This window comes from Pseudophryne corroboree, unplaced genomic scaffold (assembly GCF_028390025.1).
Source record: "Pseudophryne corroboree isolate aPseCor3 unplaced genomic scaffold, aPseCor3.hap2 scaffold_941, whole genome shotgun sequence".
Classification (NCBI taxonomy): Eukaryota; Metazoa; Chordata; class Amphibia; order Anura; family Myobatrachidae; genus Pseudophryne; species Pseudophryne corroboree.
The window spans coordinates 157,911-184,600 of record NW_026970521.1 but is presented as its reverse complement, the minus strand read 5'-3'; the positions used below and the strand labels follow the sequence as shown (position 1 = coordinate 184,600).

General features: G+C 41.3%; 10 non-coding genes across 10 annotated transcripts; all 10 read left to right on the top strand.

Annotated features, from left to right (window-relative positions):
* The first annotated feature begins 4,788 nt into the window (after positions 1–4,788).
* On the top strand, positions 4,789–4,952 carry LOC135047755 (U1 spliceosomal RNA). The gene has a single exon (XR_010239741.1). It is a non-coding gene; the product is annotated as a U1 spliceosomal RNA (small nuclear RNA).
* Positions 4,953–5,104: 152 nt separating this feature from the next.
* On the top strand, positions 5,105–5,267 carry LOC135047697 (U1 spliceosomal RNA). The gene has a single exon (XR_010239688.1). It is a non-coding gene; the product is annotated as a U1 spliceosomal RNA (small nuclear RNA).
* Positions 5,268–5,941: 674 nt separating this feature from the next.
* LOC135047773 (U1 spliceosomal RNA) lies at positions 5,942–6,105 on the top strand. The gene has a single exon (XR_010239758.1). It is a non-coding gene; the product is annotated as a U1 spliceosomal RNA (small nuclear RNA).
* A 152-nt stretch (positions 6,106–6,257) lies between these two features.
* Positions 6,258–6,420, top strand: LOC135047696 (U1 spliceosomal RNA). The gene has a single exon (XR_010239687.1). It is a non-coding gene; the product is annotated as a U1 spliceosomal RNA (small nuclear RNA).
* Positions 6,421–7,094: 674 nt separating this feature from the next.
* LOC135047797 (U1 spliceosomal RNA) lies at positions 7,095–7,258 on the top strand. Its single transcript, XR_010239782.1, has one exon. It is a non-coding gene; the product is annotated as a U1 spliceosomal RNA (small nuclear RNA).
* A 150-nt stretch (positions 7,259–7,408) lies between these two features.
* Positions 7,409–7,572, top strand: LOC135047677 (U1 spliceosomal RNA). Its single transcript, XR_010239672.1, has one exon. It is a non-coding gene; the product is annotated as a U1 spliceosomal RNA (small nuclear RNA).
* Positions 7,573–18,565: 10,993 nt separating this feature from the next.
* Positions 18,566–18,729, top strand: LOC135047780 (U1 spliceosomal RNA). The gene has a single exon (XR_010239765.1). It is a non-coding gene; the product is annotated as a U1 spliceosomal RNA (small nuclear RNA).
* Positions 18,730–18,881: 152 nt separating this feature from the next.
* LOC135047695 (U1 spliceosomal RNA) lies at positions 18,882–19,044 on the top strand. The gene has a single exon (XR_010239686.1). It is a non-coding gene; the product is annotated as a U1 spliceosomal RNA (small nuclear RNA).
* A 674-nt stretch (positions 19,045–19,718) lies between these two features.
* Positions 19,719–19,882, top strand: LOC135047791 (U1 spliceosomal RNA). Its single transcript, XR_010239776.1, has one exon. It is a non-coding gene; the product is annotated as a U1 spliceosomal RNA (small nuclear RNA).
* A 151-nt stretch (positions 19,883–20,033) lies between these two features.
* On the top strand, positions 20,034–20,197 carry LOC135047676 (U1 spliceosomal RNA). The gene has a single exon (XR_010239671.1). It is a non-coding gene; the product is annotated as a U1 spliceosomal RNA (small nuclear RNA).
* Positions 20,198–26,690: the final 6,493 nt, after the last annotated feature.

The following is a 26,690-nucleotide window of genomic DNA, read 5'->3' as shown; positions in this document are numbered from 1 at the left end:
AGCTGCTCTATGTAGATTTAACGTCTGGCAAGGTGCATAACCCACTGACAAGCAGGCACACTCCTGCATGAGTTTTCACTCTCACTAGCTGGATGATACACAATCATTTGCATGTGCTCCACCTCCGACACACCACCCACCCAACCACCCAGTCACCAGAGCCACCCACAAACCAACTGGCTCCGTGATTTAATTTGCACAGTGTAGTCATCCAGGCAGCATGTCCTTCTCAATGGAAGGATCTCTGGTTCCATGGAATCTTCCGCATTGGAATGCTGCGGAACAAAAAGGATTTAAATATTCAGCTTGCTAGCATTCAATGTACCTGCGGCTTGGCTCTAGCACATGGGTCTTCATCCTGTGGCCCTCCAGCTGCTGTGAAACTACACATCCCAGCATGCCCTGCCACAGTTTTGCTATAAGGTATGCTAAAACTGAGGCAGGGCATGCTGGGATGTGTAGTTCCACAGCAGCTGGAGGGTCGCAGGTTGAAGACCCATGTTTTAGCATGCCTGTTCTATGATGCATGTTCCGTGATGTCACAATCAGCTTGGAATGGGGTGTCTAGCAGGCATTTGCTGACAGCCACTTGAGGGAGACACACATCAGGAGATGCAGCATATCGGAGGTCTTCGATGCCTTTCCAGCAAATGCACACCACCTGCTGCTGGTCTGGACACAAAACAATGCCCACAATCGAAGTCCCAAAATGCCCAACTACAGGATTCATGTAAGTAGTGAATTTAGGAATGAATTTAGAAGTAGGAAATTAAGTTAGTTCACAAGTACATTCAAATTCAGATCTAAAGTCTAGTTAGTCCACACGTCCTGGCAGTCGCCAGCATTTAAAAATGCCTTGATTAGAGGTACGGAATTAAATGTAGATAAGAAGTAGACACAAAATAAGACTCCGCAGAGCAGTTATCAGGTGTTTTTATCAATTGTTGCATTTAAAAAATCAAGCAATTAGGGAACACAATGTTGCAACAATGTAACCCTATTTGCAAAATAGTACTAAATAAGTTTGTCGATGTAAGACATTTGCAAAGGCGCATCCAAAACACGCTGGAAAATGCAACTGAATCTGTTTTTGGAGGCTAGAATAGGAAATGTGCATCGGTCCTACAAGTACTGAAAGCTCTTCTCCCATCTCCCTTTTCTGAAAAGCCATTTAATATATGGTTCCCAGATAGGGGACATATCAGATATTGCCTTTCAAAAGCAGCAAATATCATACCACTTCTATTGCCATCAAAGATAAACATTGATTGTTTTCAGATATTGGATTGAAAAAGCAGTCTTTATTGACATAAAGAAGCAAAAAAACATACATAAACATTACACACATAAGTACTGTGTTGCAGCACAGCCAAAACACAATACAAATGCTGTCGGTATAGTACAGTTCAAGAACTACAGCACAGGTCAGCCTACACTATAAATCATGAACTGCACTATACATTTAAACAATACAATAGTTAATAAGGCTATGGGTGTGGAGTGTAAGAGGGTGACGGAATCACAAGCCCAAAGCTTTATTGAAAGACAGACACATATAAAGGGAGGATTAATAAATACAAAGATACCCTTTACTATAGAATGTAGTCCAATCCGGTCTTTCAACTCTTCCACAACTGAAAAACGGATAGTGTTCCCAAGCCTTCCATCCTGGAATATCTTCAGTCTCTCGCCAATGAAGAAAACAATCCCTCCAGCAGACTCTTCAACCACAATACAATATCACAGCCAAAAGAGCGAGAAGCAACTACACTTGCGTTTAAACAAAATGGCTAAAACTTAGTGGAGGAAAGTGCAGTGCACCAAAACATAAGCTGACACAATCATGGAGAATGCGCCAGCATATATGCTCTTCTGTCTATATTTTCCAAACCTGCTCTTGTCCCCTCCAGTTGCTCCATGTAGATTTGACGTCTGGCAAGGTGCATAACTCACTGACAAGCAGGCACACTCCTACATGAGTTTTCTCTCTCACTAGCTGGATGATACACATTCATTTGCATGTGCTCCACCTCCGACACACCGCCCACCCAACCACCCAGTCACCAGAGCCACCCACAAGCCAACTGGCTCCGTGATTTAATTTGCACAGTGCAGTCATCCAGGCAGCATGTCCTTCTCAATGGAATAATCTCTGGTTCCATGGAATCTTCCGCATTGGAATGCTGCGGAACAAAAAGGATTTAAACATTCAGCTTGCTAGCATTCAATGTACCTGCGGTTTGGTTCTAGCACATGGGTCTTCATCCTGTGGCCCTCCAGCTGCTGTGAAACTACACATCCCAGCATGCCCTGCCACAGTTTTGCTTTTAAGGTATGCTAAAACTGAGGCAGGGCATGCTGGGATATGTAGTTCCACAGCAGCTGGAGGGTCGCAGGTTGAAGACCCATGTTCTAGCATGCCTGTTCTATGATGCATGTTCCGTGATGTCACAATCAGCTTGGAATGGGGTGTCTAGCATGCATTTGCTGACAGCCACTTGAGGCAGACACACATCAGGGGATGCAGCATATCGGAGGTCTTCGATGCCTTTCCAGCAAATGCACACCACCAGCTGCTGGTCTGGACACAAAACAATGCCCACAATTGAAGGCTCAAAATGCCCAACTACAGGATTAATGTAAGTAGTGAATTTAGGAATGAATTTAGAAGTAGGAAATTAAGTTAGTTCACAAGTACATTCAAATTCAGATCTAAAGACTAGGTAGGCCTCACGTCCTGGCAGCACCCAGCATTTAAAAATGCCTTGATTATAGGTAGGGAATTAAATGTAGATAAGAAGTAGACACAAAAGAAGACTCCACAGAGCAATTATCAGGTGTCTTTATCAATTTTTGCATTTAAAAAATCAAGCAATTAGGGAACACAATGTTGCGACAATGTAACCCTATTTGCAAAATAGTACTAAATAAGTTTGTCGATGTAAGACATTTGCAAAGGCGCAAACAAAACACGCTGGAAAATGCAACTGAATCTGTTTTTGGAGGTTAGAATAGATGCAGGATCAAGTAGCTCAATGGGTAGGGTGTTTGATTAGAATTTAACAGGTTTTAGGTTTGAATCCTGGGTATGATAGTTTGAGGTGTTATTTAATAAAGTATGTTTATATATTAGTCACACATGGCTTACTTGTACAAATGGCATGTCACCAGTTAGTGCTGACTGCTGATATGCCATTTACACAAACATGCCATGTGTGACTGTATATGCATTTAAGGAGGGCACCCCTGCAATACCACAAACCATTGAGTGTCAAGTATACTAGATATATCTTCATATCTCATGTGCTTTCTCTGAGACCAATCTTGTTATGCCCCTTCCCCACAAGGCATGCGCCTTTTGTCCATATTGCAAAAATGGGGGGGAGGGCATATAATTCTCTGTCACAGGGCACCAAAAAGTCTAGTTATGGCTCTGGTATGCATTATGTAATCTGGCAGACCATCTCTCCAACACTGGCTGGTTGGAATAGAAATCCGGTTATCTATGTGAGCAAATGACCATCAACGATTTACTCTCAAACACTAAAAAATGGACAAAAATGGTCCCCTAAACAAATTGGTTAAATTTTGGGTTTAACCAATTTGTGTAATGACCATTTTTGACCACTTTTCTAGTGTTTGGGAGCAAATGGTTAATTGACATTTGCTCCTATACATTACCAGATTTTCATTCCAACCATCCAGACTGGATAGATAGCCTGACAGATAATTGTGTAGTGTACGCCCAGGATAACTGTTAGTCATGCTTTATTTTATGGCGGCACATAAATGGGTGGACAGATCCAGGGCAAGCACTGCCCACTCATGCATAGTTGTCAACTGATGTGAAGTTCCAGGGGGCAATCTCAGTTATAAAGGGAAGTATCTGGAAATTGTCCCTAGTTAAAAAAAAAAAAAAAAATTTGATCAACTCCATTTATTTAGTATGATATCCCAGGTGATAGGATGCCGGCAGTCAGAACAACATACTTTATTAAATAACACATCTCAAACTACCATACCCAGGATTCAAACCTATAACCTGTTGAATTCTAATCAAACACCCTACCTATTGAGCTATTTGATCCTGCATAAAAATTGTGAACATTATATGAAGCTATTGGTACTTTGCAAAAAAAAAGAATCAGCATTACAACGCAGCAGATCCATGCAGTTTGCAGCCACACACTACATGTATCTGCTCAGCCACAATGCTGATTATTTCTTCACAAAGTACAAGGTGAGCTCCAAACAGAATTCTCTAGCTTAGAATTATACCTTTCTTTGCCAAACCTAGAAGTCGGGCCCCCCACCCTGGGATCCCCCAGAGGGAGGCCTGCACCGTCATGCGGCAGGCTTGTCCGTTTTGGAAGCAGGCTGATGGGCAGCCCAGGATTGCTTCAGTCTGGGCTTGGCAGGTCTGGAAACATGAGCTTGCTTTGGGTATGCCTGACCTTGGGTACGCTTTACCTGGAGGATGAAAGGGCCAAGAAAAGTACTTTTAGCCTTCTGCGTGGTAGGAGTCATACTAGGTAGGCAAGCTGTTTTAGCAGTAGCCAGATCAGCTACAATCTTATTGAGGTCTTCTCCAAAAGGAGATTCAACTGAGGCAGCACAAGGGAACTCTCATCTGGGGACAACAACTGCAGGGAGAACACATATTTTCAGATGAACATGGTAGGGCAGAAGGCTGCCTAATACTGAAGCACCCCCAAACAACAAATCAAATGCAACTTACTTGACAGAGATGTGCCTGAGCAACGGCCCTCCCCAGCCCTATCCCAAATCATACTTATTTTGCATAGGAGATACCATGGTCATGAAGATTGTTCTCCCAGGGTTAGGTTCATTCATTGCATTCTGGGTATGCTGACCCCTGTGATTTCCCCAAATGTGGGAAACTCGACTGCATTATTTGTGGTAGTGGGGGACTGTATTTGTGCTTTCCTCTGGTCAGCTCTGGTAAAATTCAGATTTCTTTGTCTCAGATCTTCCTCTAGCCTTGTTCTTCTTTCGAGAGTTCCCTTGTGCTGCCTCAGTTGGATCTCCTTCACTTGACAGGGGGGTGCCCGAGCAGCGACCCTCCCCAGCTCTAGCCCAACTCCTACTTACCTGCCAGGTGAGATACTATGATCATGAAGTTGCTTCTCCCAGGGCAAGGCTCACCCATTGCACTCTGGGTGTGCTGCCCCTGCGATTTCCCCAAATGTGGGAAACTTGACTGCATAATTTGAGTTTTCCCTGGTCGGCTCTCATGTAATTCAGATCTCTTTGTCTCAGGTCTCTCTCCAGCCTAGTTTGCTGTCTGGTTCCACTTCTTTTTTCTTGAGCCCCTCCCTTCTATACCCTTGTGCACTATCCTGACTTCTCCTCCCGTCTGCTTACTTTGTGCCTCCCAATGCACAATGCAAACTACGGGTAGTGCTGCAGGGCCCACACCCTTTTACTTGCTTTACAGAGCAGCTCTGGAGCTGTTACAGTGCCCAGCTGCTGCAAGAAATCAGCTTGAATGCTTCAGGGGCTGGGGAATGGCCAACATGAGCCCCACACCGAAGGAGGGTGGGGGTGCTTAATGCGAACTAGGGGTCATCCAAGCACCACAAAAGGCCTCCATGCCCTGCACGCTCCTTTTCTCTTTTCATATGCAGACAAGGGTTGAAGCCAACTTTGACCCACTGCTTGGATGACATCACCATATTCAAATCCATCTGCTGCAGGCCATCCCCCAGGAATGCTTGCACTAGTTGTTGCATTTGGTTTGTTGTTTGGGGGTGCTTCAGTATTAGGCAGCCTTCTGCCACCCCATGTTCATCTGAAAATATGTGTTCTCCCTGCAGTTGTTGTCCCCAGATGAGAGTTCCCTTGTGCTGCCTCAGTTGAATCTCCTTTACTTGACAGAGATGTGCCTGAGCAGCGGCCCTCCCCAGCCCTATCCCAAATCATACTTATTTTGCATAGGAGATACTATTGTCATGAAGATTGTTTTCCCAGGGTGAGGTTCATTCATTGCATTCTGGGTATGCTGACCCCTGTGATTTCCCCAAATGTGGGAAACTCGACTGCATTATTTGTGGTAGTGGGGGACTGTATTTGTGCTTTCCTCTGGTCAGCTCTGGTAAAATTCAGATTTCTTTGTCTCAGATCTTCCTCTAGCCTTGTTCTTCTTTCGAGAGTTCCCTTGTGCTGCCTCAGTTGGATCTCCTTCACTTGACAGGGGGGTGCCCGAGCAGCGACCCTCCCCAGCTCTAGCCCAACTCCTACTTACCTGCCAGGTGAGATACTATGATCATGAAGTTGCTTCTCCCAGGGCAAGGCTCACCCATTGCACTCTGGGTGTGCTGCCCCTGCGATTTCCCCAAATGTGGGAAACTTGACTGCATAATTTGAGTTTTCCCTGGTCGGCTCTCATGTAATTCAGATCTCTTTGTCTCAGGTCTCTCTCCAGCCTAGTTTGCTGTCTGGTTCCACTTCTTTTTTCTTGAGCCCCTCCCTTCTATACCCTTGTGCACTATCCTGACTTCTCCTCCCGTCTGCTTACTTTGTGCCTCCCAATGCACAATGCAAACTACGGGTAGTGCTGCAGGGCCCACACCCTTTTACTTGCTTTACAGAGCAGCTCTGGAGCTGTTACAGTGCCCAGCTGCTGCAAGAAATCAGCTTGAATGCTTCAGGGGCTGGGGAATGGCCAACATGAGCCCCACACCGAAGGAGGGTGGGGGTGCTTAATGCGAACTAGGGGTCATCCAAGCACCACAAAAGGCCTCCATGCCCTGCACGCTCCTTTTCTCTTTTCATATGCAGACAAGGGTTGAAGCCAACTTTGACCCACTGCTTGGATGACATCACCATATTCAAATCCATCTGCTGCAGGCCATCCCCCAGGAATGCTTGCACTAGTTGTTGCATTTGGTTTGTTGTTTGGGGGTGCTTCAGTATTAGGCAGCCTTCTGCCACCCCATGTTCATCTGAAAATATGTGTTCTCCCTGCAGTTGTTGTCCCCAGATGAGAGTTCCCTTGTGCTGCCTCAGTTGAATCTCCTTTACTTGACAGAGATGTGCCTGAGCAGCGGCCCTCCCCAGCCCTATCCCAAATCATACTTATTTTGCATAGGAGATACTATTGTCATGAAGATTGTTTTCCCAGGGTGAGGTTCATTCATTGCATTCTGTGTATGCTGACCCCTGTGATTTCCCCAAATGTGGGAAACTCGACTGCATTATTTGTGGTAGTGGTGGACTGTGTTTGTGCTTTCCTCTGGTCAGCTCTGGTAAAGTCAGATTTCTTTGTCTCAGATCTTCCTCTAGCCTTGTTCTTCTTTTGAGAGTTCCCTTGTGCTGCCTCAGTTGGATCTCCTTCACTTGAAAGGTAGTGCCCGAGCAGCGACCCTCCCCAGCTCTAGCCCAACTCCTACTAACCTGCCAGGTGAGATACTATGATCATGAAGGTGCTTCTCCCAGGGCAAGGCTCACCCATTGCACTCTGGGTGTGCTGCCCCTTGCGATTTCCCCAAATGTGGGAAACTTGACTGCATAATTTGTGTTTCCCCTGGACGGCTCTCGTATAATTCAGATCTCTTTGTCTCAGGTCTCTCTCCAGCCTAGTATGCTGTCTGTTTCCACTTCTCTTTTCTTGAGCCCCTCCCTTCTATAACCTTGTGCACTATCCTGACTTCTCCTCCCGTCTGCTTACTTTGTGCCTTCCAATGCACAATGCAAACTACAGGTAGTGCTGCAGGGCCCACACCCTTTTACTTGCCTTACAGAGCAGCTCTGGAGCTGTTACAGTACCCAGCTGCTGCAAGAAATCAGCTTGAATGCTTCAGGGGCTGGGGCATGGCCAACATGAGCCCCACACCGAAGGAGGGTGGGGGTGTTTAATGCGAACTAGGGGTCATCCAAGCGTCGCAAAAGGCCGCCATGCCCTGCATATCCCTTTTCTCTTTTCATAAGCAGACGAGGGTTGAAGCAAACTTTGACCCACTGCTTGGATGACATCACTTGCTGCCTTTCCAATGAAGCAAGTTTAATTTAGTAATAGGTGAAAAACCATCCCTACAAAGGTGTTAATCAGATACTTGGCTTTGTGGACACTTTTCAGAGAACAAATTAGTTAGCATAAAAATAAAGCCAGAAAATGAAGAGCTGTTTAATCACTCAATTGGATTTTTCTGCAAGCGTATTTCTTTTTCTCTGCAACCCACTGCTAAGTTGTGCTTCCTAGCTGTTCTTTTATAAAATCACTTAATCAAATCTAACTCTGATTACATCAGAGAAGGCCAGGTACCCTACACCATAAGAGGGGGTTTGAAATTTTGACTTGTCTACTTAAAGATCACCAAAATCTGATGACAAGGTCAATAACATCCCTGGGTGGGATTGAACCACCAACCCTTTGGTTAATAACCAAACACACTAACCGATTGCACCACCGAGACACTTTGCAAAAGTGCATACTGACAAAGGTTAATAAGCATTCATCTAGAACGTTTCCTAGAAAACTTTAAAAAGTCAATAATCTGGAGAGTTTTTGTAAAATGTTTCTTCCATCAACCAATGAAGAAACGCATTGGTACTTTCCCATGATGAGTGAGTGCTTCAGGATCTCTTGCACTTACATGTGCAGCAGAGTACTGCAATGGAAGCATGCTGGGCCCCTTAACCCAGAGGTAGGCAGATTGAAACTATCCTCTGCTATATGCATTTTTTTTTTTGTTAATTAAAGTAATCCAAAACTGGGATTGATATTTTTGCTCTTTTATTTTTACTTAAAGTACAATAACTTTTACCATTTTAATTTGTTTTAATAGTATATTGACAGTATTGTTTTCTTTCAAAAATCCACTTAATTTTCTTTACCCTATTATTAAAATGGTAATTGACAAAAACAAACTACATTGTCACCAGAAGAGCAATACAAAATGTACAAGTGATATATTAAAATCATCTTTCCAGCTTGAATTTCAATGATGCATTGGGGCAACGATTTTGTGAGAAACATCTTCACCCTTAAATAAAGATTTTCTTAATTCCTTACCTGTGTGCTAATTAGATATCACCTTGTTTTCACATTAAACAGACTTCCACATGAGAAAGCAGCAAGGATGCAGTGGCGTTAATGTTTCCTGGTGTCAACCTGTATTATTTCAGTAGATATTGAAATGAGGATGCATCTTGCTGCCTTTCCAATGAAGCAAGTTTAATTTAGTAATAGGTGAAAAACCATCCCTACAAAGATGTTAATCAGATACTTGGCTTTGTGGACACTTTTCAGAGAACAAATTTGTTAGCATAAAAATAAAGCCAGAAAATGAAGAGCTGTTTAATCACTCAATTTGATTTTTTTGCCAGCATATTTCTTTTTCTCTGCAAACCACTGCTAAATTGTGCTTCCTAGCTGTTTTTATAAAATCACTGAATCAAATCTAACTCTGATTACATCAGAGAAGGCCAGGTACCCTACACCATAACAGGGGTTTTTGAAATTTTGACTTGTCTACTTAAAGATCACCAAAATCTGATAACAAGGTCAATTACATCCCTGGGTGGGATTGAACCACCAACCTTTTGGTTAATAGCTGTACACACTAACTGATTGCGCCACAGCGACACTTTGCAAAAGTACATACTGACAAAGGCTAATAAGCATTCATCTAGAACGTTTCCTAGAAAAACTTTAAATAGTCAATAATCTGGAGAGTTTTTGTAAGATGTTTCTTCCATCAACCAATGAAGAAACACATTGGTACTTTCCCATGATGAGTGAGTGCTTCAGGATCTCTTGCAATTACATGTGCAGCAGAGTACTGTAATGGAAGCATGCTGGGTCCATAGCCCAGAGGTAGGCAGATTGAAACTATCCTCTGCTATATGCGTTTTTTTTTTGTTAATTAAAGTAATCCAAAACTGGGATTGATATTTTTGCTCTTTTATTTTTACTTAAAGTACAATAACTTTTACCATTTTCATTTGTTTTAATAGTATATTGACAGTATTGTTTTCTTTCAAAAATCCACTTAATTTTCTTTACCCGATTATTAAAATGGTAATTGACAAAAACAAACTACATTGTCACCAGAAGAGCAATACAAAATGTACAAGTGATATATTAAAATCATCTTTCCAGCTTGAATTTCAATGATGCATTGGGGCAACGATTTTGTGAGAAACATCTTCACCCTTAAATAAAGATTTTCTTAATTCCTTACCTGTGTGCTAATTAGATATCACCTTGTTTTCACATTAAACAGACTTCCACATGAGAAAGCACAAAGGATGCAGTGGCGTTAATGTTTCCTGGTGTCAACCTGTATTATTTCAGTAGATATTGAAATGAGGATGCATCTTGCTGCCTTTCCAATGAAGCAAGTTTAATTTAGTAATAGGTTAAAAACCATCCCTACAAATGTGTTAATCAGAAACTTGGCTTTGTGGACACTTTTCAGAGAACAAATTTGTTAGCATAAAAATAAAGCCAGAAAATGAAAAGCTGTTTAATCACTCAATTGGATTTTTTTGCCAGCATATTTCTTTTTCTCTGCAACCCACTGCTAAATTGTGCTTCCTAGCTGTTTTTATAAAATCACTGAATCAAATCTAACTCTGATTACATCAGAGAAGGCCAGGTACCCTACACCATAAGAGGGGGTTTGAAATTTTCACTTGTCTACATAAAGATCACCAAAATCTGATAACAAGGTCAATTACGTCCCTGGGTGGGATTGAACCACCAACCTTTTGGTTAATAGCCTTACACAGTAACTGATTGCGCCACAGCAACACTTTGTAAAAGTCCATACTGACAAAGGCTAATAAGCATTCATCTAGAACGATTCCTAGAAACATTTTAAAAAGTCAATAATGTGGAGAGTTTTTGTAAGATGTTTCTTCCATCAACCAATGAAGAAACACATTGGTACTTTCCCATGATGAGTGAGTGCTTCAGGATCTCTTGCACTTACATGTGCAGCAGAGTACTGTAATGGAAGCATGCTGGGTCCATAACCCAGAGGTAGGCAGATTGAAACTATCCTTTGCTATATGCATTTTTTTTTTGTTCATTAAAGTAATCCAAAACTGGGATTGATATTTTAGCTTTTATTTTTACTTAAAGTACAATAACTTTTACCATTTTAATTTGTTTTAGTGCAAATGGCATATCAGCAGTCAGCACTAACTGGTGACATGCCATTTGTACAAGTAAGCCATGTGTGACTAATATATAAACATGCTTTATTAAATAACACCTCAAACTATCATACCCAGGATTCAAACCTATAACCTGTTGAATTCTAATCAAACACCCTACCCATGGAGCTACTTGATCCTGCATCTTTTCTAACCTCCAAAAACAGATTCAGTTGCATTTTCCAGCGTGTTTTGTTTGCGCCTTTGCAAATGTCTTACATCGACAAACTTATTTAGTACTATTTTGCAAATAGGGTTACATTGTCGCAACATTGTGCTCCCTAATTGCTTGATTTTTTAAATGCAACAATTAATAAAGACACCTGATAATTGCTCTGTGGAGTCTTATTTTGTGTTTTGTGTTTAGTCTTTAGATCTGAATTTGAATGTACTTGTGAACTAACTTAATTTCCTACTTCTAAATTCATTCCTAAATTCACTACTTACATGAATCCTGTAGTTGGGCATTTTGGGACTTCGATTGTGGGCATTGTTTTGTGTCCAGACCAGCAGCAGGTGGTGTGCATTTGCTGGAAAGGCATCGAAGACCTCCGATATGCTGCATCTCCTGATGTGTGTCTCCCTCAAGTGGCTGTCAGCAAATGCCTGCTAGACACCCCATTCCAAGCTGATTGTGACATCATGGAACATGCATCATAGAACAGGCATGCTAAAACATGGGTCTTCAACCTGCGACCCTCCAGCTGCTGTGGAACTACACATCCCAGCATGCCCTGCCTCAGTTTTAGCATACCTTAATAGCAAAACTGTGGCAGGGCATGCTGGGATGTGTAGTTTCACAGCAGCTGGAGGGCCACAGGATGAAGACCCATGTGCTAGAGCCAAGCCGCAGGTACATTGAATGCTAGCAAGCTGAATATTTAAATCCTTTTTGTTCCGCAGCATTCCAATGCGGAAGATTCCATGGAACCAGAGATCCTTCCATTGAGAAGGACATGCTGCCTGGATGACTACACTGTGCAAATTAAATCACGGAGCCAGTTGGCTTGTGGGTGGCTCTGGTGACTGGGTGGTTGGGTGGGTGGTGTGTCGGAAGTGGAGCGCATGCAAATGATTGTGTATCATCCAGCTAGTGAGAGAGAAAACTCATGCAGGAGTGTTCCTGCTTGTCAGTGGGTTATGCACCTTGCCAGACGTTAAATCTACATAGAGCAGCTGGAGGGGACAAGAGCAGGTTTGCAAAATATAGATAGAAGAGCATATATGCTGGCGCATTCTCCATGATTGTGTCAGCTTATGTTTTGGTGCACTGCACTTTCCTCCACTAAGTTTTAGCCATTTTTGTTAAGCTCAAGTGTAGTTGCTTCTCGGCCTTTTGGCTGTGATCTTGTATCGTGGTTGAAGGGTCTGCTGGAGGGAGGGATTGTTTTCTTCATTGGCGAAAGACCAAAGATATTCCAGGATGGAAGGCTTGGGAACACTATCTGTTTTTCAGTTGTGGAAGAGCACAGAGGTCGGATTGGACTACATTCTATAGTAAAGGATATCTTTCTATTTATTGACCCTCCCCTTATATGTGTCTGTGTTACAATAAAGCTTCGGTTTTGTGAATCCCTCACCCTCTTACACTCCACACCCATAGCCTTATTAACTGTTGTATTATTGTATACTTTAAATGTATAGTGCAGTTCATGATTTATAGTGTAGACTGGCCTGTGCTGTAGTTCTTGAACTGTACTATACCGTCAGCATTTGTATTGTGTTTTGGCTGTGCTGCAACACTGTATTTATGTGTGCAATGTTTATGTATGTTTTTTTTTTATGTCAATAAAGACTGCTTTTTCAAGCCAATATCTGAAAACAATCAATGTTTATCTTTGATGGCAATAAAAGTGGTATGATATTTGATGCTTTTGAAAGGCAATATCTGATATGTCCCCTATCTGGGAACCATATATTAAATGGCTTTTCAGAAAAGGGAGATGGGAGAAGAGCTTTCATTACTTGTAGGACCGATGCACATAAAGAAGCAAAAAAACATACATAAACATTACACACATAAGTACCGCGTTGCGGCACAGCCAAAACACAATAGAAATGCTGATGGTATAGTACAGTTCAAGAACTACAGCACAGGCCAGCCTACACTATAAATCATGAACTGCACTATACATTTAAACTGTACAATAATACAACAGTTAATAAGGCTATGGGTGTGGAGTGTAAGAGGGTGAGGGAATCACAAGCCCGAAGCTTTATTGAAAGACTGACACATATAAGGGGAGGTTTAATAAATAGAAAGACATCCTTTACTATAGAATGTAGTCCAATCCGACCTCTGTGCTCTTCCACAACTGAAAAACAGATAGTGTTCCCAAGCCTTCCATCCTGGAATATCTTTGGTCTTTCGCCAATGAAGAAAGCAATCCCTCCCTCCAGCAGACCCTTCAACCACAATACAAGATCACAGCCAAAAGGCCGAGAAGCAACTACACTTGAGCTTAACAAAAATGGCTAAAACTTAGTGGAGGAAAGTGCAGTGCACCAAAACATAAGCTGACACAATCATGGAGAATGCGCCAGCATATATGCTCTTCTATCTATATTTTGCAAACATGCTCTTGTCCCCTCCAGCTGCTCTATGTAGATTTAACGTCTGGCAAGGTGCATAACCCACTGACAAGCAGGCACACTCCTGCATGAGTTTTCACTCTCACTAGCTGGATGATACACAATCATTTGCATGTGCTCCACCTCCGACACACCACCCACCCAACCACCCAGTCACCAGAGCCACCCACAAACCAACTGGCTCCGTGATTTAATTTGCACAGTGTAGTCATCCAGGCAGCATGTCCTTCTCAATGGAAGGATCTCTGGTTCCATGGAATCTTCCGCATTGGAATGCTGCGGAACAAAAAGGATTTAAATATTCAGCTTGCTAGCATTCAATGTACCTGCGGCTTGGCTCTAGCACATGGGTCTTCATCCTGTGGCCCTCCAGCTGCTGTGAAACTACACATCCCAGCACGCCCTGCCACAGTTTTGCTATAAGGTATGCTAAAACTGAGGCAGGGCATGCTGGGATGTGTAGTTCCACAGCAGCTGGAGGGTCGCAGGTTGAAGACCCATGTTTTAGCATGCCTGTTCTATGATGCATGTTCCGTGATGTCACAATCAGCTTGGAATGAGGTGTCTAGCAGGCATTTGCTGACAGCCACTTGAGGGAGACACACATCAGGAGATGCAGCATATCGGAGGTCTTTGATGCCTTTCCAGCAAATGCACACCACCTGCTGCTGGTCTGGACACAAAACAATGCCCACAATCGAAGTCCCAAAATGCCCAACTACAGGATTCATGTAAGTAGTGAATTTAGGAATGAATTTAGAAGTAGGAAATTAAGTTAGTTCACAAGTACATTCAAATTCAGATCTAAAGTCTAGGTAGGCCTCACGTCCTGGCAGCCGCCAGCATTTAAAAATGCCTTGATTAGAGGTACGGAATTAAATGTAGATAAGAAGTAGACACAAAATAAGACTCCGCAGAGCAGTTATCAGGTGTTTTTATCAATTGTTGCATTTAAAAAATCAAGCAATTAGGGAACACAATGTTGCAACAATGTAACCCTATTTGCAAAATAGTACTAAATAAGTTTGTCGATGTAAGACATTTGCAAAGGCGCATCCAAAACACGCTGGAAAATGCAACTGAATCTGTTTTTGGAGGCTAGAATAGGAAATGTGCATCGGTCCTACAAGTACTGAAAGCTCTTCTCCCATCTCCCTTTTCTGAAAAGCCATTTAATATATGGTTCCCAGATAGGGGACATATCAGATATTGCCTTTCAAAAGCAGCAAATATCATACCACTTCTATTGCCATCAAAGATAAACATTGATTGTTTTCAGATATTGGATTGAAAAAGCAGTCTTTATTGACATAAAGAAGCAAAAAAACATACATAAACATTACACACATAAGTACTGTGTTGCAGCACAGCCAAAACACAATACAAATGCTGTCGGTATAGTACAGTTCAAGAACTACAGCACAGGTCAGCCTACACTATAAATCATGAACTGCACTATACATTTAAACAATACAATAGTTAATAAGGCTATGGGTGTGGAGTGTAAGAGGGTGACGGAATCACAAGCCCAAAGCTTTATTGAAAGACAGACACATATAAAGGGAGGATTAATAAATACAAAGATACCCTTTACTATAGAATGTAGTCCAATCCGGTCTTTCAACTCTTCCACAACTGAAAAACGGATAGTGTTCCCAAGCCTTCCATCCTGGAATATCTTCAGTCTCTCGCCAATGAAGAAAACAATCCCTCCAGCAGACTCTTCAACCACAATACAATATCACAGCCAAAAGAGCGAGAAGCAACTACACTTGCGTTTAAACAAAATGGCTAAAACTTAGTGGAGGAAAGTGCAGTGCACCAAAACATAAGCTGACACAATCATGGAGAATGCGCCAGCATATATGCTCTTCTGTCTATATTTTCCAAACCTGCTCTTGTCCCCTCCAGTTGCTCCATGTAGATTTGACGTCTGGCAAGGTGCATAACTCACTGACAAGCAGGCACACTCCTGCATGAGTTTTCTCTCTCACTAGCTGGATGATACACATTCATTTGCATGTGCTCCACCTCCGACACACCGCCCACCCAACCACCCAGTCACCAGAGCCACCCACAAGCCAACTGGCTCCGTGATTTAATTTGCACAGTGCAGTCATCCAGGCAGCATGTCCTTCTCAATGGAATAATCTCTGGTTCCATGGAATCTTCCGCATTGGAATGCTGCGGAACAAAAAGGATTTAAACATTCAGCTTGCTAGCATTCAATGTACCTGCGGTTTGGTTCTAGCACATGGGTCTTCATCCTGTGGCCCTCCAGCTGCTGTGAAACTACACATCCCAGCATGCCCTGCCACAGTTTTGCTATTAAGGTATGCTAAAACTGAGGCAGGGCATGCTGGGATATGTAGTTCCACAGCAGCTGGAGGGTCGCAGGTTGAAGACCCATGTTCTAGCATGCCTGTTCTATGATGCATGTTCCGTGATGTCACAATCAGCTTGGAATGGGGTGTCTAGCATGCATTTGCTGACAGCCACTTGAGGCAGACACACATCAGGAGATGCAGCATATCGGAGGTCTTCGATGCCTTTCCAGCAAATGCACACCACCAGCTGCTGGTCTGGACACAAAACAATGCCCACAATTGAAGGCTCAAAATGCCCAACTACAGGATTAATGTAAGTAGTGAATTTAGGAATGAGTTTAGAAGTAGGAAATTAAGTTAGTTCACAAGTACATTCAAATTCAGATCTAAAGACTAGGTAGGCCTCACGTCCTGGCAGCACCCAGCATTTAAAAATGCCTTGATTATAGGTAGGGAATTAAATGTAGATAAGAAGTAGACACAAAAGAAGACTCCACAGAGCAATTATCAGGTGTCTTTATCAATTTTTGCATTTAAAAAATCAAGCAATTAGGGAACACAATGTTGCGACAATGTAACCCTATTTGCAAAATAGTACTAAATAAGTTTGTCGATGTAAGACATTTGCAAAGGCGCAAACAAAACACGCTGGAAAATGCAACTGAATCTGTTTTTGGAGGTTAGAATAGATGCAGGATCAAGTAGCTCAATGGGTAGGGTGTTTGATTAGAATTTAACAGGTTATAGGTTTGAATCCTGGGTATGATAGTTTGAGGTGTTATTTAATAAAGTATGTTTATATATTAGTCACACATGGCTTACTTGTACAAATGGCATGTCACCAGTTAGTGCTGACTGCTGATATGCCATTTACACAAACATGCCATGTGTGACTGTATATGCATTTAAGGAGGGCACCCCTGCAATACCACAAACCATTGAGTGTCAAGTATACTAGATATATCTTCATATCTCATGTGCTTTCTCTGAGACCAATCTTGTTATGCCCCTTCCCCACAAGGCATGCGCCTTTTGTCCATATTGCAAAAATGGGGGGGAGGGCATATAATTCTCTGTCACAGGGCACCAAAAAGTCTAGTTATGGCTCTGGTATGCATTATGTAATCTGGCAGACCATCTCTCCAACACTGGCTGGTTGGAATAGAAATCCGGTTATCTATGTGAGCAAATGACCATCAACGATTTACTCTCAAACACTAAAAAATGGACAAAAATGGTCCCCTAAACAAATTGGTTAAATTTTGGGTTTAACCAATTTGTGTAATGACCATTTTTGACCACTTTTCTAGTGTTTGGGAGCAAATGGTTAATTGACATTTGCTCCTATACATTACCAGATTTTCATTCCATCCATCCAGACTGGATAGATAGCCTGACAGATAATTGTGTAGTGTACGCCCAGGATAACTGTTAGTCATGCTTTATTTTATGGCGGCACATAAATGGGTGGACAGATCCAGGGCAAGCACTGCCCACTCATGCATAGTTGTCAACTGATGTGAAGTTCCAGGGGGCAATCTCAGTTATAAAGAGAAGTATCTGGAAATTGTCCCTAGTTAAAAAAAAAAAAAAATTTTTTCTCAACTCCATTTATTTAGTATGATATCCCAGGTGATAGGATGCCGGCAGTCAGAACAACATACTTTATTAAATAACACATCTCAAACTACCATACCCAGGATTCAAACCTATAACCTGTTGAATTCTAATCAAACACCCTACCTATTGAGCTATTTGATCCTGCATAAAAATTGTGAACATTATATGAAGCTATTGGTACTTTGCAAAAAAAAAGAATCAGCATTACAACGCAGCAGATCCATGCAGTTTGCAGCCACACACTACATGTATCTGCTCAGCCACAATGCTGATTATTTCTTCACAAAGTACAAGGTGAGCTCCAAACAGAATTCTCTAGCTTAGAATTATACCTTTCTTTGCCAAACCTAGAAGTCGGGCCCCCCACCCTGGGATCCCCCAGAGGGAGGCCTGCACCGTCATGCGGCAGGCTTGTCCGTTTTGGAAGCAGGCTGATGGGCAGCCCAGGATTGCTTCAGTCTGGGCTTGGCAGGTCTGGAAACATGAGCTTGCTTTGGGTATGCCTGACCTTGGGTACGCTTTACCTGGAGGATGAAAGGGCCAAGAAAAGTACTTTTAGCCTTCTGCGTGGTAGGAGTCATACTAGGTAGGCAAGCTGTTTTAGCAGTAGCCAGATCAGCTACAATCTTATTGAGGTCTTCTCCAAAAGGAGATTCAACTGAGGCAGCACAAGGGAACTCTCATCTGGGGACAACAACTGCAGGGAGAACACATATTTTCAGATGAACATGGTAGGGCAGAAGGCTGCCTAATACTGAAGCACCCCCAAACAACAAATCAAATGCAACTTACTTGACAGAGATGTGCCTGAGCAACGGCCCTCCCCAGCCCTATCCCAAATCATACTTATTTTGCATAGGAGATACCATGGTCATGAAGATTGTTCTCCCAGGGTTAGGTTCATTCATTGCATTCTGGGTATGCTGACCCCTGTGATTTCCCCAAATGTGGGAAACTCGACTGCATTATTTGTGGTAGTGGGGGACTGTGTTTGTGCTTTCCTCTGGTCAGCTCTGGTAAAAGTCAGATTTCTTTGTCTCAGATCTTCCTCTAGCCTTTGTCTTCTTTCGAGAGTTCCCTTGTGCTGCCTCAGTTGGATCTCCTTCACTTGACAGGGGGGTGCCCGAGCAGCGACCCTCCCCAGCTCTAGCCCAACTCCTACTTACCTGCCAGGTGAGATACTATGATCATGAAGTTGCTTCTCCCAGGGCAAGGCTCACCCATTGCACTCTGGGTGTGCTGCCCCTGCGATTTCCCCAAATGTGGGAAACTTGACTGCATAATTTGAGTTTTCCCTGGTCGGCTCTCATGTAATTCAGATCTCTTTGTCTCAGGTCTCTCTCCAGCCTAGTTTGCTGTCTGGTTCCACTTCTTTTTTCTTGAGCCCCTCCCTTCTATACCCTTGTGCACTATCCTGACTTCTCCTCCCGTCTGCTTACTTTGTGCCTCCCAATGCACAATGCAAACTACGGGTAGTGCTGCAGGGCCCACACCCTTTTACTTGCTTTACAGAGCAGCTCTGGAGCTGTTACAGTGCCCAGCTGCTGCAAGAAATCAGCTTGAATGCTTCAGGGGCTGGGGAATGGCCAACATGAGCCCCACACCGAAGGAGGGTGGGGGTGCTTAATGCGAACTAGGGGTCATCCAAGCACCACAAAAGGCCTCCATGCCCTGCACGCTCCTTTTCTCTTTTCATATGCAGACGAGGGTTGAAGCCAACTTTGACCCACTGCTTGGATGACATCACCATATTCAAATCCATCTGCTGCAGGCCATCCCCCAGGAATGCTTGCACTAGTTGTTGCATTTGGTTTGTTGTTTGGGGGTGCTTCAGTATTAGGCAGCCTTCTGCCACCCCATGTTCATCTGAAAATATGTGTTCTCCCTGCAGTTGTTGTCCCCAGATGAGAGTTCCCTTGTGCTGCCTCAGTTGAATCTCCTTTACTTGACAGAGATGTGCCTGAGCAACGGCCCTCCCCAGCCCTATCCCAAATCATACTTATTTTGCATAGGAGATACTATTGTCATGAAGATTGTTCTCCCAGGGTGAGGTTCATTCATTGCATTCTGGGTATGCTGACCCCTGTGATTTCCCCAAATGTGGGAAACTCGACTGCATTATTTGTGGTAGTGGTGGACTGTGTTTGTGCTTTCCTCTGGTCAGCTCTGGTAAAAGTCAGATTTCTTTGTCTCAGATCTTCCTCTAGCCTTGTTCTTCTTTTGAGAGTTCCCTTGTGCTGCCTCAGTTGGATCTCCTTCACTTGAAAGGTAGTGCCCGAGCAGCGACCCTCCCCAGCTCTAGCCCAACTCCTACTAACCTGCCAGGTGAGATACTATGATCATGAAGGTGCTTCTCCCAGGGCAAGGCTCACCCATTGCACTCTGGGTGTGCTGCCCCTTGCGATTTCCCCAAATGTGGGAAACTTGACTGCATAATTTGTGTTTCCCCTGGACGGCTCTCGTATAATTCAGATCTCTTTGTCTCAGGTCTCTCTCCAGCCTAGTATGCTGTCTGTTTCCACTTCTCTTTTCTTGAGCCCATCCCTTCTATAACCTTGTGCACTATCCTGACTTCTCCTCCCGTCTGCTTACTTTGTGCCTTCCAATGCACAATGCAAACTACAGGTAGTGCTGCAGGGCCCACACCCTTTTACTTGCCTTACAGAGCAGCTCTGGAGCTGTTACAGTACCCAGCTGCTGCAAGAAATCAGCTTGAATGCTTTAGGGGCTGGGGCATGGCCAACATGAGCCCCACACCGAAGGAGGGTGGGGGTGTTTAATGCGAACTAGGGGTCATCCAAGCGTCGCAAAAGGCCGCCATGCCCTGCATATCCCTTTTCTCTTTTCATAAGCAGACGAGGGATGAAGCCAACTTTGACCCACTGCTTGGATGACATCACTTGCTGCCTTTCCAATGAAGCAAGTTTAATTTAGTAATAGGTGAAAAACCATCCCTACAAAGGTGTTAATCAGATACTTGGCTTTGTGGACTCTTTTCAGAGAACAAATTTGTTAGCATAAAAATAAAGCCAGAAAATGAAGAGCTGTTTAATCACTCAATTGGATTTTTCTGCCAGCATATTTCTTTTTCTCTGCAACCCACTGCTAAATTGTGCTTCCTAGCTGTTTTTTTCATAAAATCACTTAATCAAATCTAACTGATTACATCAGAGTAGGCCAGGTACCCTACACCATAAGAGAGGGTTTGAAATTTTGACTTGTCTACTTAAATATCACCAAAATCTGATCACAAGGTCAATTACGTCCCTGGGTGGGATTGAACCACCAACTTTTTGGTTAATAGCCGTACACACTAACTGATTGCGCTACAGCGACACTTTGTGAAAGTACATACTGACAAAGGCTAATAAGCATTCATCTAGAACGTTTCCTAGAAAAACTTTAAATAGTCAATAATCTGGAGAGTTTTTGTAAGATGTTTCTTCCATCAACCAATGAAGAAACACATTGGTACTTTCCCATGATGAGTGAGTGCTTCAGGATCTCTTGCACTTACATGTGCAGCAGAGTACTGTAATGGAAGCATGCTGGGTCCATAACCCAGAGGTAGGCAGATTGAAATTATCCTCTGCTATATGCATTTTTTTTGTTAATTAAAGTAATCCAAAACTGGGATTGATATTTTTGCTCTTTTTATTTTACTTAAAGTACAATAACTTTTACCTTTTTAATTTGTTTTAATAGTATATAGACAGTATTGTTTTCTTTCAAAAATCCACTTAATTTTCTTTACCCGATTATTAAAATGGTAATTGACAAAAACAAACTACATTGTCACCAGAAGAGCAATACAAAATGTACAAGTGATATATTAAAATCATCTTTCCAGCTTGAATTTCAATGATGCATTGGGGCAATGATTTTGTGAGAAACATCTTACCCTTAAATAAAGATTTTCTTAATTCCTTACCTGTGTGCTAATTAGATATCACCTTGTTTTCACATTAAACAGACTTCCACATGAGAAAGCAGCAAGGATGCAGTGGCGTTAATGTTTCCTGGTGTCAACCTGTATTATTTCAGTAGATATTGAAATGAGGATGCATCTTGCTGCCTTTCCAATGAAGCAAGTTTAATTTAGTAATAGGTGAAAAACCATCCCTACAAAGATGTTAATCCGATACTTGGCTTTGTGGACACTTTTCAGAGAACAAATTAGTTAGCATAAAAATAAAGCCAGAAAATGAAGAGCTGTTTAATCACTCAATTGGATTTTTCTGCCAGCATATTTCATTTTCTCTGCAAACCACTGCTAAATTGTGCTTCCTAGCTGTTTTTTGATAAAATCACTTAATCAAATCTAACTCTGATTACATCAGAGTAGGCCAGGTACCCTACACCATAAGAGGGGGTTTGAAATTTTGACTTGTCTACTTAAAGATCACCAAAATCTGATGACAAGGTCAATAACATCCCTGGGTGGGATTGAACCACCAACCCTTTGGTTAATAACCAAACACACTAACCGATTACACCACAGAGACACTTTGCAAAAGTACATACTGACAAAGGCTAATAAGCATTCATCTAGAACGTTTCCTAGAAAACTTTAAAAAGTCAATAATCTGGAGAGTTTTTGTAAGATGTTTCTTCCATCAACCAATGAAGAAACGCATTGGTACTTTCCCATGATGAGTGAGTGCTTCAGGATCTCTTGCACTTACATGTGCAGCAGAGTACTGCAATGGAAGCATGCTGGGCCCCTTAACCCAGAGGTAGGCAGATTGAAACTATCCTCTGCTATATGCATTTTTTTTTTGTTAATTAAAGTAATCCAAAACTGGGATTGATATTTTTGCTCTTTTATTTTTACTTAAAGTACAATAACTTTTACCATTTTAATTTGTTTTAATAGTATATTGACAGTATTGTTTTCTTTCAAAAATCCACTTAATTTTCTTTACCCTATTATTAAAATGGTAATTGACAAAAACAAACTACATTGTCACCAGAAGAGCAATACAAAATGTACAAGTGATATATTAAAATCATCTTTCCAGCTTGAATTTCAATGATGCATTGGGGCAATGATTTTGTGAGAAACATCTTCACCCTTAAATAAAGATTTTCTTAATTCCTTACCTGTGTGCTAATTAGATATCACCTTGTTTTCACATTAAACAGACTTCCACATGAGAAAGCAGCAAGGATGCAGTGGCGTTAATGTTTCCTGGTGTCAACCTGTATTATTTCAGTAGATATTGAAATGAGGATGCATCTTGCTGCCTTTCCAATGAAGCAAGTTTAATTTAGTAATAGGTGAAAAACCATCCCTACAAAGATGTTAATCAGATACTTGGCTTTGTGGACACTTTTCAGAGAACAAATTTGTTAGCATAAAAATAAAGCCAGAAAATGAAGAGCTGTTTAATCACTCAATTGGATTTTTTTGCCAGCATATTTCTTTTTCTCTGCAAACCACTGCTAAATTGTGCTTCCTAGCTGTTTTTATAAAATCACTGAATCAAATCTAACTCTGATTACATCAGAGAAGGCCAGGTACCCTACACCATAACAGGGGTTTTTGAAATTTTGACTTGTCTACTTAAAGATCACCAAAATCTGATAACAAGGTCAATTACATCCCTGGGTGGGATTGAACCACCAACCTTTTGGTTAATAGCCTTACACACTAACTGATTGCGCCACAGCGACACTTTGCAAAAGTACATACTGACAAAGGCTAATAAGCATTCATCTAGAACGTTTCCTAGAAAAACTTTAGTCAATAATCTGGAGAGTTTTTGTAAGATGTTTCTTCCATCAACCAATGAAGAAACACATTGGTACTTTCCCATGATGAGTGAGTACTTCAGGATCTCTTGCAATTACATGTGCAGCAGAGTACTGTAATGGAAGCATGCTGGGTCCATAGCCCAGAGGTAGGCAGATTGAAACTATCCTCTGCTATATGCGTTTTTTTTTGTTAATTAAAGTAATCCAAAACTGGGATTGATATTTTTGCTCTTTTATTTTTACTTAAAGTACAATAACTTTTACCATTTTCATTTGTTTTAATAGTATATTGACAGTATTGTTTTCTTTCAAAAATCCACTTAATTTTCTTTACCCGATTATTAAAATGGTAATTGACAAAAACAAACTACATTGTCACCAGAAGAGCAATACAAAATGTACAAGTGATATATTAAAATCATCTTTCCAGCTTGAATTTCAATGATGCATTGGGGCAACGATTTTGTGAGAAACATCTTCACCCTTAAATAAAGATTTTCTTAATTCCTTACCTGTGTGCTAATTAGATATCACCTTGTTTTCACATTAAACAGACTTCCACATGAGAAAGCAGCAAGGATGCAGTGGCGTTAATGTTTCCTGGTGTCAACCTGTATTATTTCAGTAGATATTCAAATGAGGATGCATCTTGCTGCCTTTCCAATGAAGCAAGTTTAATTTAGTAATAGGTGAAAAACCATCCCTACAAAGGTGTTAATCAGAAACTTGGCTTTGTGGACACTTTTCAGAGAACAAATTTGTTAGCATAAAAATAAAGCCAGAAAATGAAGAGCTGTTTAATCACTCAATTGGATTTTTTTGCCAGCATATTTCTTTTTCTCTGCAACCCACTGCTAAATTGTGCTTCCTAGCTGTTTTTATAAAATCACTGAATCAAATCTAACTCTGATTACATCAGAGAAGGCCAGGTACCCTACACCATAAGAGGGGGTTTGAAATTTTGACTTGTCTACATAAAGATCACCAAAATCTGATAACAAGGTCAATTACGTCCCTGGGTGGGATTGAACCACCAACCTTTTGGTTAATAGCCTTACACAGTAACTGATTGCGCCACAGCAACACTTTGCAAAAGTCCTTACTGACAAAGGCTAATAAGCATTCATCTAGAACGATTCCTAGAAACATTTTAAAAAGTCAATAATGTGGAGAGTTTTTGTAAGATGTTTCTTCCATCAACCAATGAAGAAACACATTGGTACTTTCCCATGATGAGTGAGTGCTTCAGGATCTCTTGCACTTACATGTGCAGCAGAGTACTGTAATGGAAGCATGCTGGGTCCATAACCCAGAGGTAGGCAGATTGAAACTATCCTCTGCTATATGCATTTTTTTTTGTTAATTAAAGTAATCCAAAACTGGGATTGATATTTTTGCTCTTTTATTTTTACTTAAAGTACAATAACTTTTACCATTTTAATTTGTTTTAATAGTATATTGACAGTATTGTTTTCTTTCAAAAATCCAATTAATTTTCTTTACCCGATTATTAAAATGGTAATTGACAAAAACAAACTACATTGTCACCAGAAGAGCAATACAAAATGTACAAATGATATATTAAAATCATCTTTCCAGCTTGAATTTCAATGATGCATTGGGGCAACGATTTTGTGAGAAACATCTTCACCCTTAAATAAAGATTTTCTTAATTCCTTACCTGTGTGCTAATTAGATATCACCTTGTTTTCACATTAAACAGACTTCCACATGAGAAAGCAGCAAGGATGCAGTGGCGTTAATGTTTCCTGGTGTCAACCTGTATTATTTCAGTAGATATTGAAATGAGGATGCATCTTGCTGCCTTTCCAATGAAGCAAGTTTAATTTAGTAATAGGTGAAAAACCATCCCTACAAAGATGTTAATCAGATACTTGGCTTTGTGGACACTTTTCAGAGAACAAATTTGTTAGCATAAAAATAAAGCCAGAAAATGAAGAGCTATTTAATCACTCAATTGGATTTTTTTGCCAGCATATTTCTTTTTCTCTGCAAACCACTGCTAAATTGTGCTTCCTAGCTGTTTTTATAAAATCACTGAATCAAATCTAACTCTGATTACATCAGAGAAGGCCAGGTACCCTACACCATAACAGGGGTTTTTGAAATTTTGACTTGTCTACTTAAAGATCACCAAAATCTGATAACAAGGTCAATTACATCCCTGGGTGGGATTGAACCACCAACCTTTTGGTTAATAGCCGTACACACTAACTGATTGCGCCACAGCGACACTTTGCAAAAGTACATACTGACAAAGGCTAATAAGCATTCATCTAGAACGTTTCCTAGAAAAACTTTAAATAGTCAATAATCTGGAGAGTTTTTGTAAGATGTTTCTTCCATCAACCAATGAAGAAACACATTGGTACTTTCCCATGATGAGTAAGTACTTCAGGATCTCTTGCAATTACATGTGCAGCAGAGTACTGTAATGGAAGCATGCTGGGTCCATAGCCCAGTGGTAGGCAGATTGAAACTATCCTCTGCTATATGCGTTTTTTTTTGTTAATTAAAGTAATCCAAAACTGGGATTGATATTTTTGCTCTTTTATTTTTACTTAAAGTACAATAACTTTTACCATTTTCATTTGTTTTAATAGTATATTGACAGTATTGTTTTCTTTCAAAAATCCACTTAATTTTCTTTACCCGATTATTAAAATGGTAATTGACAAAAACAAACTACATTGTCACCAGAAGAGCAATACAAAATGTACAAGTGTTATATTAAAATCATCTTTCCAGCTTGAATTTCAATGATGCATTGGGGCAACGATTTTGTGAGAAACATCTTCACCCTTAAATAAAGATTTTCTTAATTCCTTACCTGTGTGCTAATTAGATATCACCTTGTTTTCACATTAAACAGACTTCCACATGAGAAAGCAGCAAGGATGCAGTGGCGTTAATGTTTCCTGGTGTCAACCTGTATTATTTCAGTAGATATTGAAATGAGGATGCATCTTGCTGCCTTTCCAATGAAGCAAGTTTAATTTAGTAATAGGTGAAAAACCATCCCTACAAAGATGTTAATCAGATACTTGGCTTTGTGGACACTTTTCAGAGAACAAATTTGTTAGCATAAAAATAAAGCCAGAAAATGAAGAGCTATTTAATCACTCAATTGGATTTTTTTGCCAGCATATTTCTTTTTCTCTGCAACCCACTGCTAAATTGTGCTTCCTA